Source organism: Rhinoderma darwinii, chromosome 5 (assembly GCF_050947455.1).
Source record: "Rhinoderma darwinii isolate aRhiDar2 chromosome 5, aRhiDar2.hap1, whole genome shotgun sequence".
Taxonomy (NCBI): Eukaryota; Metazoa; Chordata; class Amphibia; order Anura; family Rhinodermatidae; genus Rhinoderma; species Rhinoderma darwinii.
The window spans coordinates 213,367,811-213,378,417 of record NC_134691.1 but is presented as its reverse complement, the minus strand read 5'-3'; the positions used below and the strand labels follow the sequence as shown (position 1 = coordinate 213,378,417).

The following is a 10,607-nucleotide window of genomic DNA, read 5'->3' as shown; positions in this document are numbered from 1 at the left end:
TCTGGTCTGGATCAAACGAGTCCAGATCAGCAGGGGTCGCCATTCTATTTAAGGGAAACGTTTTAATTGATTTTATTCAAGAAATCTTACCAGGACGTATTTTATTGGTTAAGGCTTTTATTGACGGTGTGAAATGGCAGTTTTTAAATTTTTATGGCTCACCTGATAAAAATGAGAGGGCAGAAATGCTAGAAGTTTTACCTCTTTTTATTAACACAACTGAGCCTTTTATCCTCGCAGGTGATTTTAACTGTATCCTGAGAGGGGAACGCCGGCTTACAAGTGCTACAAGCAGAAATTACGATAAGACCTCTGGACTGCTCAAAAATATGGTGAGCGATTTTAATTTAAAAGATGTTTACAAAGAATGTAACAGGAGCAGTCCAGAGGAAGCCGGCGTTACCTGGAGCAACGCCACCTGTAGCTCCAGGATAGATTTTATATTTTGTAATGAGAACTTACTGCCTTTTAAATGTGAAGTTTTAACCAACGTGTTTTCAGATCATAGGCTTTTATCTTTTTATGTGAAGCGTGATCTTAATAATCTTATTTGTAAGAAGTCCTGGAAGATGAATGTTTCCCTTTTAGATGATCCACAGGTTTTAACCGATTTTATTGAATTTTACAAGAAAAGCAGGCGGGTGAGAGATACCAGAGCTCCCATCAGTGCATGGTGGGAGAAGATGAAAAGTAAAATAAAAGATTTTTTTATTAAAAAGAGTGTGGTAAAAGCCAAAATAAAATATGCTGTTTTTAATACACTAAACACCCGTCTGCAGACCCTGTACAAAATGCGAGACAATGAAATAGAAGTGGAAGCCGACATCACCGACCTTAAAAAGGAGATAGCCCAGTGCCTGGAGCAGAAAGGTAAAGAAATAATCTTTCGTTCAAAAATTCAAAACATAGAGGAGAACGAGACCTGCTCCAGGTACTTTTTTAAAAAAATCAACAATAAAAGGGCTGTCATCAAAAATATTGAAGGTGTGTCGGATGTACAGGGTCTTTTAAGTAAAGTTCATGAGTTTTATACTGACCTTTTTAATGTTAAGACTGTGGATCGTGATTTTATGCGTGACTCACTGAAGGAGATTACCACTGTTTTAGACCCTGTCTCCCAGAATTTTTTATTGCAGGACCTGACGGAGCAGGAGATTTTAGAAACAGTTAAAAGTTTTAAAGCAGGTAAAGTTCCTGGTCCGGACGGTATACCCAGTGAGTTTTATGTAAAATTTTATGATCTTTTAAAAGAAGATTTGTTTTTACTATACGCAGAAGTTTTTAAATCCAAGATGCTGCCTAAGTCCTGGCAGAAGGGTGAGGTCTCCCTATTATACAAGACGGGTGACATCGCAGTTTTAAAGAACTGGAGACCAATAACCCTTCTAAACAGCGACTACAAGATCATGGCTAAATTATGTGCGAACCGGATGAAAGCCATAATACCCCACATAATACATTCCAACCAAGTATGTGGGGTGCCAGGCCGCAGCATCTGGGACAATCTTAACCTTATTAAAGATGTGATTGAGGACACGAGGTCTAAGAAGAATAATTTAGCAATTTTATCAATAGACTTTGAAAAAGCTTTTGACCGTGTCTCTCACTTTTATTTGTTTAAGGTTTTAGAGCGTATGGGTATACCTGAAGGATTTTTATTATCCATCAAAGCCTTTTATAAAAATTGTACAAGTAAGATTTTAGTAAATGGTTTTAAGACACAGGACGTATTTTTAAACTCTGGGGTGAAGCAGGGGTGTCCCTTGTCCCCACTGCTTTTTATATGTGCGTTAGAGCCTCTATTATGCGCAATTCGCCGAGACAAGTTGATACGTGGAGTCCCCCTACCAGGGGGAGGCGGCATAGAGGCTAAAGCAGTGGGGTACATGGATGATGTAGCGGTATTATGCAGGGACACCCGGTCGCTTCAGAGAGCCCTCAAGCAGATAGAGTTTTATTGCTGTGCTTCCAGTTTTAAGATAAACTTTAGCAAGAGTAGTATTTTAAGCATAGGAAGCATGGTTTTTAGTGACATACCAGTTCCTGTGTCGGATAATATTAAAATTTTAGGGGTCTCCTTCAGTGAGTACGACAATGGTTTTATCAGTTGGGACATGGTGGCGCAGAAAGTAAACAAGAAGATATGTATGTGGAATATGAGGAAGCTTACTATGGAGGGAAAAATTTTAATTATTAAAATGGTCATTTTACCCCTGCTTTTATATCTGAGTATGGTTTTCCCTCCTCCCACGGTTTTACTGAGAAAAATAACCAAAGCTTGTTTTACTTTCTTTTGGAGTTCCAGAATGGAGAAATTAAAGAGAGGAATCGTGATGAAGTCCAAACCAAAGGGTGGCAAAGACTTTCCAGATTTTAATAGGTTTCTTTTACTAAAATTTTTTAGCTTCTGTTTTAATTCCCTTTTTAAAGAGCACTATTGGTCGTTTTATTTACGTTATAATACAGGGTTTTTTATGCGAAGGTGTGGGTGGTTCCAGATTATTTTAACCTCACCTTATGCTTTTAATTTACCCCCACAATATGTAATTTTAGAAAAAATAGTTGCTTTATTTAAATTAAAAGGGAAGAGTATTAATGATCTTAAAAATAGCAAGAAGCTTTTAATCGACCTAAAAAGAGAGGATGCGGTCAGCAGAATAGACAATTTTAACGAAAAACGCAGTGGTTTTATCTGGAAAATGTCTAACATATTTTATCTCTTTAACACACAGAAGGACCTGGCCTGGAGCTGCATTCATCAATGTCTTCCATGCCGGGCATTCCAATACAGAAGAAGATTCGCGAGGTCTGCCGTCTGCCCGAGGGAAGGCTGCCAGGCTGAGGAGACAGTGCGTCATTTACTTTGGACATGTTACTTTGCACAACATTTTTGGAAAAAGATATTCCCTCTTATGGAAAAGATGGCAGACCTGAAGGACTTATGTTACGATGATATTTTATATGGACAATTTGGATGCCCGACCGCGAATCAGAAGACAATAGCATGGAAGACGATGAATTGCGCTAAAGAAGCTCTTTGGAAGGCCAGGAACATCCTTCTTTTTAAACACGACGTTTTAACAACGGATGATGTTTTAGGTCTTTGTTTTAGTGAGATGTATTTATATTATTTAATTGACAGGAAAGCAAATGCCACCCTTCTAAATAAATGGTTTGTGACTGACTGGAACTCCAATAAATAAAGATTTGCCACCATGTCCCCCTATAAATATTAATGTAATTTGATTTTTACTATTGTAACAATATGAAAATGTTTGATGTAATTGTAGTGTTATCTATTGTAAAATTGAATTTTTATTAATAAATCATTGACACCCCCGCGAGGGGGTAGCCAACTGAAAAAAAATCTGTTCTTATCAGTTTAATATCTGATACGTCCCCTATCTGGGGACCATATATTAAATGGATTTTTAGAACAGGGAGATGGAAATAGAGCTTGCTCTGTCCACTCCACGCATTGACCTGGTATTGCAGTATTTCCAGGACCGGTGCACCCTTTCCTTATGTGTTGACTAAAATCAGATTCCAAAAGTGTTTTTTTGTGTTTGCCATTGTTTCTGTCTTTCTGATGGGATCTCCCCTTTTAATCCCATTATTTCAACACCTGTTGGACAATGCATTTGTACAGTCATGTGTGATAATGAGCTAATTTATTAAATGCAATTAATTAATACATTGCCACCTCTTGTTGTGTGTGTGTCTTCTGTGTTTCTGTGTTTCCGGCATTTCACATTGGAACAGCTCATTCACCTTCCTTGTCTTCTCTCCGCCCTCCCTCCTAGGTAAGTTAAAGAGCTGCACCTGAGCCAGCCACTGATTGATGCAGCACCACAGTCAAATAGTGGAGTGGAGTGGAGTAGGGGAACAGCAAACAGCCATTAAAGCAGCCAGCCGCCTACCCGCCACAATGGACCTACCTGTGTACACTAGATGGATGTGATGGAATGTACTGTCGTCCCTACATTTCAAGAAGAAGTAAGAATTGCAGTTGCAACAAACCCTTGCTTGCCTACAAAGAGAGCAGCAATTTGGATTTGTTACTTTGTTACCTGGAAGAATAACAAACTGTGCAAGGATGGAGGTTGTAGGAGCAAGGAGAAGTTGTCTGTAAAGTTGGTGGATGCCTATTTTCCATTTTGCAGTCCCTTGTCTCCCTCTTGTGGCCTCCTGGAGGCAACTAGCTGTGCAAAAAAAAGACAGCCTGGCGGCCGGCTGTTGCAGTGTTGCCCTCTCAGGCAACACTGAGTGACTGACTGAGCCGCACCGTCTTATATAAAGTTCAGACGGAACTTTGCACGTGTCATAGTGGAGCCCTCAGGATTCCAGAGCCAGCTTTCTGACATCATAATGGGGCCTCAGAGATAAAAGCCTGGGCCCAGGCAGTGTTGGTCAGTGCTGCTCAGCAGGCAGCACTGGACTGGACTGGATTACAGCTGATACAAGGTGTGAAGGAACAAGGGGTGGCTGTGGGCATGCACTTGCTGCCGCTGCCAGTGTTTATCTGCATGGCAGGAGGGCATTTGGGCGTTGCCAGGAAGGCGTTTTTATGTAGATTCCTCCTCTTTCAGCACTGCATTGTGGTGCAAGCAAAAGAAGCAAATCCTGTCTGGCTTCCTCTCCGGCCTTTATTCACCTCCCGCTTAGTAGCTGTAAATGTGTGTGAGCCTGCAGGGCCCCATGGAATTGCCTAGGAGTAGGCTGAATCAATCGCTGCAAGGGGTGAACAGCAGTATTAGGCAGGCTCGGTCAACGCCCGGCCCATTCGGGTTATCGCTTCTCGGCCTTTTGGCTACGATCTGGTAGGGGAAACCTTATTGGATCAGGTCAGAAGGCTTCTTTGGGGTCCTCCTTGTGGGGGCCCCGGGTAAACGAGTTGGGATCTTGGAGGTGCGAAGGACGACGACATGGCGGTTCGAGGGGCGGAGGACACGATCCGTTTTCAGGTAAAGCCTGCTTTCCTAAGGAAAATTTCGTTAAAAGAAATCGTGGAGGAGATCATCTTTGGCGTTTTGGAGCTTCGTGTATCGGATGTGGAGAGCCTGCAGGATTTCTCTAATCAAGGTACTTTTGATATGACTTTAACCAACGAATATATGTGCATGGATGCAATGGAGAAAATCAGACTAAGTACTGCAGAGATTTTGAAGAAAGTGGATGTTGAACCTTTATTCAAGCAAGCAAGAAGGGTCCTGATTGTGCATATGTACAACACCAGATTTTCTGAGGAACTTTTAAAAGCATACTTGTGGCGGTTTTGTGAGGAAATTTCTGCTGGAGAGAGACTAAAAAACTCATATGGTATACCTAATGGTAAAAGGAGGTACTTGGTGGTGTTTAAAAAAGACAAGAATGCTTTGGAGGGATATTTATGTCCACCTGCTTCGTTTTCTATAACTGGGGAGAGAGGGTTCTGTTTCTTTAGAGGACAGCCAGAGTTTTGCAGGAATTGTAGTAGATATGGTCATACTAAGGATAGGTGTGTGAAGGGGGAGGTGTGCAGGATTTGTGGGAGTTCTTCACATAAGGCTGCTAATTGTGGTAGTGCAAGGGTTTGTGATTTATGTGGGTTGGCTGGTCACATGGCTAGGAAATGCCCTGAGCATGGGGAGGTTTTTACTTATGCTCAAGCTGCCAGGAGAAATGTAAGACGCAGAGTGCCAAATGTGGAGGGGTCTGGTGCCAAACTGCGGCAAACTGATGCAGGGATTGGGGCATCATCGGCTGATTTCGCTGAGGCTGGAGAACCCCAATCGCTCGGAAATGTGGGTTTTGTGGATACCGCAGGAGTGGGGCTCCCTCCCGACAGTGGGGAGTGTGAGCTAGTCCACATGGAGACTGTTCCTACAGTGGAGCAGGCATTAGACCTTCCGCAGGAGGCACAATGTGCAATTGGTGATTTGGAGGTAATGATGGATGAGTTTTCTCAGGTGGCAGCTGAAAGTGATTTGGGTGTGGTAAGCCCCGTTAGTCTCCCTGATCTGGATGAGGTTGACTCAGATGACTTGTTAACGCCTGGACAAAGAAGTACTAGGAGAGCCTCTGGTGAGGATGAAAGGCCTGTGAGGGCAGTATTGAAAAAACCAAGGTTTGATCATGCCAATAGGTATGCATGCTTATCTGTAGAGGCAATGCCTTCCTATTCAGGGGACGGTGGGGGTTTTGAATCTCCAGGTTCGCCTGTTATTGAATATTTGGAAAAAGAAGAGGTTGAGAAGTTAAAAAAGACTAGTCAGTTTAAAAAGTAGTTTTGATTAAAATTATAATGGCTAAGTATTGTATAAAACTTGCTTTTATCCTTATAATGGCATTGATAGTAGCTTCCCTTAATGTTAGGAGTATAGGATCTGAATTTAGAAGGGCAGCAATCCTTGACCAATTAAAAAATGTTAAAGCTGACATCATTTGCATACAGGAGTGTGCTATTCAGATCGCTCCAGCTGAAGCTGAATGGAATTGTGGGAAATCCTTTTGGTCGGTCGGTGGTGAGAATCGGAATGAAGGAGTGGGTATTCTCCTTAAGAATAATAATATTACAGTGAGTGATTTTAGAATTATTGTACCAGGTCGTTTTATAATTTTAGACTGTGTTTTTTTAGGTCATAAAATTAGGGTTTTTAGTATTTATGCTCCTGCTGAGAAGCAGGCTAGAATTTCCTTTTTTGAGACACTTAAATTATATATGCCTGGTCGTGCTTTTACAATTGTTGCAGGGGATTTTAATTGTATCAGAGTAGTAGGGGATAGAGAAAGTGTGGCGGAGGTAAAATTGGACTTTTCTTCTAAAATTTTAAATCAGCTTATTTTAGATTTGAGATATCACGATGCTGGAGTATCAATTGATGGTGAGGATAAATATACTTACCTGGCGGAAAGTGGAAGGGCCAAATCCAGAATTGATTTTATTTTTGCCTCTGAAGGTATAAAAACTAGGAACTGCAGACATCAGAGAAATAGTTTTTCAGACCATAAAATGGTTTCTGTTGAATTTTGTTTTAATGAGTCTCTCAGGTTTGGAAGGGGGTTGTGGAAACTAAATACAAGTTTGCTGCAGGAGGTTGGCGTATTGCAGGAATTAAAAAAGGTATTCAAATTTTGTGTTGAGAAACAATCTGATTATGTAGATTTGTTGGGTTGGTGGGATTGGGCAAAAGAACAGATGGTTTCCCTCCTTCAAAGAATAGGTATCAGGAAGGCAAAAGAGAGGAGGGAAGAGGAAGCCCGTTTGACGAGGAAGTTGGAGACTCTCCAGAAGTTTAAAAGTGCAGGTTGCGATGTGGAGGAGGATTTAAAAATCATAAAGGATGAGATAAAGAAAGGTTTGATGGATCGAGGGAGGCAGATTGTGTTCCAATCAAAGATCAGGCATTTGGAGGAAAACGAACAGTGTTCGAGGTATTTCTTTAAAAAAACTTTTAATGCAAAAGGGATTATTTCTTCAGTTTTAACACCTACAGGAGAAGTTTGTGGCAAGGAAATGACTACTGAGGTTTGTAGGTTTTATCAATCATTGTTTGGAGTGGATGAGGCGGCATGTGATAAAGAGATTTATGACTACTGTAAAAACGTGGAGAATAATATCTTGCTTGAAGATAAAGAAAATATGACTAGTGATATTAGTGAGTCAGAAATTAAAAAAAGTATGGACGCCATGGCTAAAAATAAGACCCCAGGGCGTGATGGGCTCCCGGTTGAATTTTATCAAGAATGCTGGTCTTTTATTAAGGAACAGGTGGTGAAAGTTCTGAGATATGCATTTGATAGTGGGGGGCTTTCAACCTCAATGAGGCAGGGAGTGGTGACTTTGATTCATAAGAAGGGAGATAGGAGGGAAATGAAGAACTGGCGTCCTATCACCCTCCTGAATACTGACTATAAGTTATTAGCAAAGATCATTGCAGGAAGGATGAGTCAGGTGGTAAAATATATGGTTGGTATGCACCAAACTTGCGCTGTCCCTGGGCGTAGGATATCGGACAATTTGTTGTTATTACGTGATCTGATATTTTATGCAAATGAGGTGGATATATCTTTAATATTGGAGTCAATTGACCTGGAAAAGGCTTTTGACAAAGTTTCCCATCGTTTTATGTTCGCAGTATTGAAGAGGATGGGAATACCTGCTAAACTAATGATGATGATCCAAGGGCTGTATAATGGGGTAGAGAGCCAGGTATTAATTAATGGGAACGTGAGTCCCTCCATAAAGGTTAAATCCGGTGTGAGGCAAGGGTGCCCGCTCTCACCAATTTTATTTGTGTGTGTTATGGAGCCTTTGTTTGTTAGTTTACAAAATGATAAAAAAATATCTGGTTGTTTTATTCCTGGAGGCGATGGGCATCAGGTCAAGTCACTAGGATACATGGATGACGCAGTATTTGTATGTACCTCGGTGGCCGATCTTAATCGAGCCAACTTACACCTTAGAATCTTTTGTGCAATATCAGGGATGAAAGTTAATTGGGACAAATGTCAGTTGTGTAACTTTGGCAAGCAGGTACAAGTGAAGGTGGACAGAGTGATACAGACAGATAACATTGAAGTCTTGGGAGTTACCTTTGAGAGGGATCTCAAGGGTAAACACAGCTTCTCTCTATTAGAGGCTAACGTAGACCAGAAGCTTGCCTTCTGGAAACTGAGAAGCCTGTCCCTGAAAGGGAAAGTATTGGTTATAAAGTCGGTAATCCTTCCTCTGCTGTTGTATGTTGCTGTAATTTTCCCTCCCAATAAGTTATGGGTAAGAAGAATTACCAGAAAATTATTCGTGTTTTTCTGGAACTCCAAAATGGAGAAACTAAGACGGGAGGTGGTCATGAGGAAAACGATTTTGGGAGGGTATGATTTTCCTAACATTGTTGTGTTTTTAAATCTGCACTATTTATTGTTGATTTTTAAAACTGTGAAAGGGGAAAACAGAGCGGCAGATATGATACGTTACCTGGCTGGATGGTTGATGGTGAAATGGAAATGGTGCGTAAGAGATTTAAAACGGCCGATATCCTGGAAACTGCCTGTATTTTATGTCATCTTAAAATCCTTTTATGTGCGTTTTAATCTGGGTACTGCAGGTGACATTGAGAAAAAGAAAATTATTGACATAGTTAGGAATAACGAGGTTTTATGTGAGGTTCCTTTTTTAAATAACACACAATCTGCTAGAGTTTGGAAGCTCTTTAAGACACCTGGAGTATCAAATAGACAACATGATGTGGTTTGGTTGACTTTACATAACTGTCTTCCAACAAGGTCTCTCCTCGAGAGAAGAGGTGTGGGAGTATCAGAGGTCTGTCCCAGGAGTGGCTGTGGAGGTATTGAAGATGTAAAACATGTATATTGGAATTGTAATTTTACAAAGCAGGTTTTATCCCTTTTAAACCGGCTCTTAATGTTCTTATTGAAATCTAATGCTTTTAGCTATGAGAATATTTTGATTGGATGTGATTTTACAAAACTTGAAAATGTACGTATTTATTGGATTGTCTTTGCTATTTTTAAAGAAACTGTCTGGGATGCAAGAAATCTTATTATTTTTAGGAAGACTGTTTTAACTCCAAACGATGCTGTTAAACTGTTTTTATCCAGGCTGCATACTGTGTACCTCTATGACAAGAAAAGGTGGGGTGAGGTTAAGGCTGAAGGTATGTGGAATGTTAAAAAATGGAACCTGTATTGTTAACGCAAGTAAAGAAATAAATTTTCTGATATGACTCATATGATGTAAGGTCTAACCGCAGTATGAAGTAGCTTTTATGTGAAATAAGATGCGGATAGTATATAAACTGATGAGTTTAAAAAAAAAAAAAAAAAAAAAAAAAAAAATCTGTTCTTATCAGTTTAATATCTGATACGTCCCCTATCTGGGGACCATATATTAAATGGATTTTTAGAACAGGGAGATGGAAATAGAGCTTGCTCTGTCCACTCCACGCATTGACCTGGTATTGCAGTATTTCCAGGACCGGTGCACCCTTTCCTTATGTGTTGACTAAAATCAGATTCCAAAAGTGTTTTTTTGTGTTTGCCATTGTTTCTGTCTTTCTGATGGGATCTCCCCTTTTAATCCCATTATTTCAACACCTGTTGGACAATGCATTTGTACAGTCATGTGTGATAATGAGCTAATTTATTAAATGCAATTAATTAATACATTGCCACCTCTTGTTGTGTGTGTGTCTTCTGTGTTTCTGTGTTTCCGGCATTTCACATTGGAACAGCTCATTCACCTTCCTTGTCTTCTCTCCGCCCTCCCTCCTAGGTAAGTTAAAGAGCTGCACCTGAGCCAGCCACTGATTGATGCAGCACCACAGTCAAATAGTGGAGTGGAGTGGAGTAGGGGAACAGCAAACAGCCATTAAAGCAGCCAGCCGCCTACCCGCCACAATGGACCTACCTGTGTACACTAGATGGATGTGATGGAATGTACTGTCGTCCCTACATTTCAAGAAGAAGTAAGAATTGCAGTTGCAACAAACCCTTGCTTGCCTACAAAGAGAGCAGCAATTTGGATTTGTTACTTTGTTACCTGGAAGAATAACAAACTGTGCAAGGATGGAGGTTGTAGGAGCAAGGAGAAGTTGTCTGTAAAGTTG

General features: G+C 40.6%; 2 non-coding genes across 2 annotated transcripts; both read left to right on the top strand.

Annotated features, from left to right (window-relative positions):
* The first annotated feature begins 3,325 nt into the window (after positions 1-3,325).
* LOC142654186 (U2 spliceosomal RNA) lies at positions 3,326-3,520 on the top strand. The gene has a single exon (XR_012848917.1). It is a non-coding gene; the product is annotated as a U2 spliceosomal RNA (small nuclear RNA).
* A 6,280-nt stretch (positions 3,521-9,800) lies between these two features.
* Positions 9,801-9,990, top strand: LOC142654222 (U2 spliceosomal RNA). The gene has a single exon (XR_012848936.1). It is a non-coding gene; the product is annotated as a U2 spliceosomal RNA (small nuclear RNA).
* Positions 9,991-10,607: the final 617 nt, after the last annotated feature.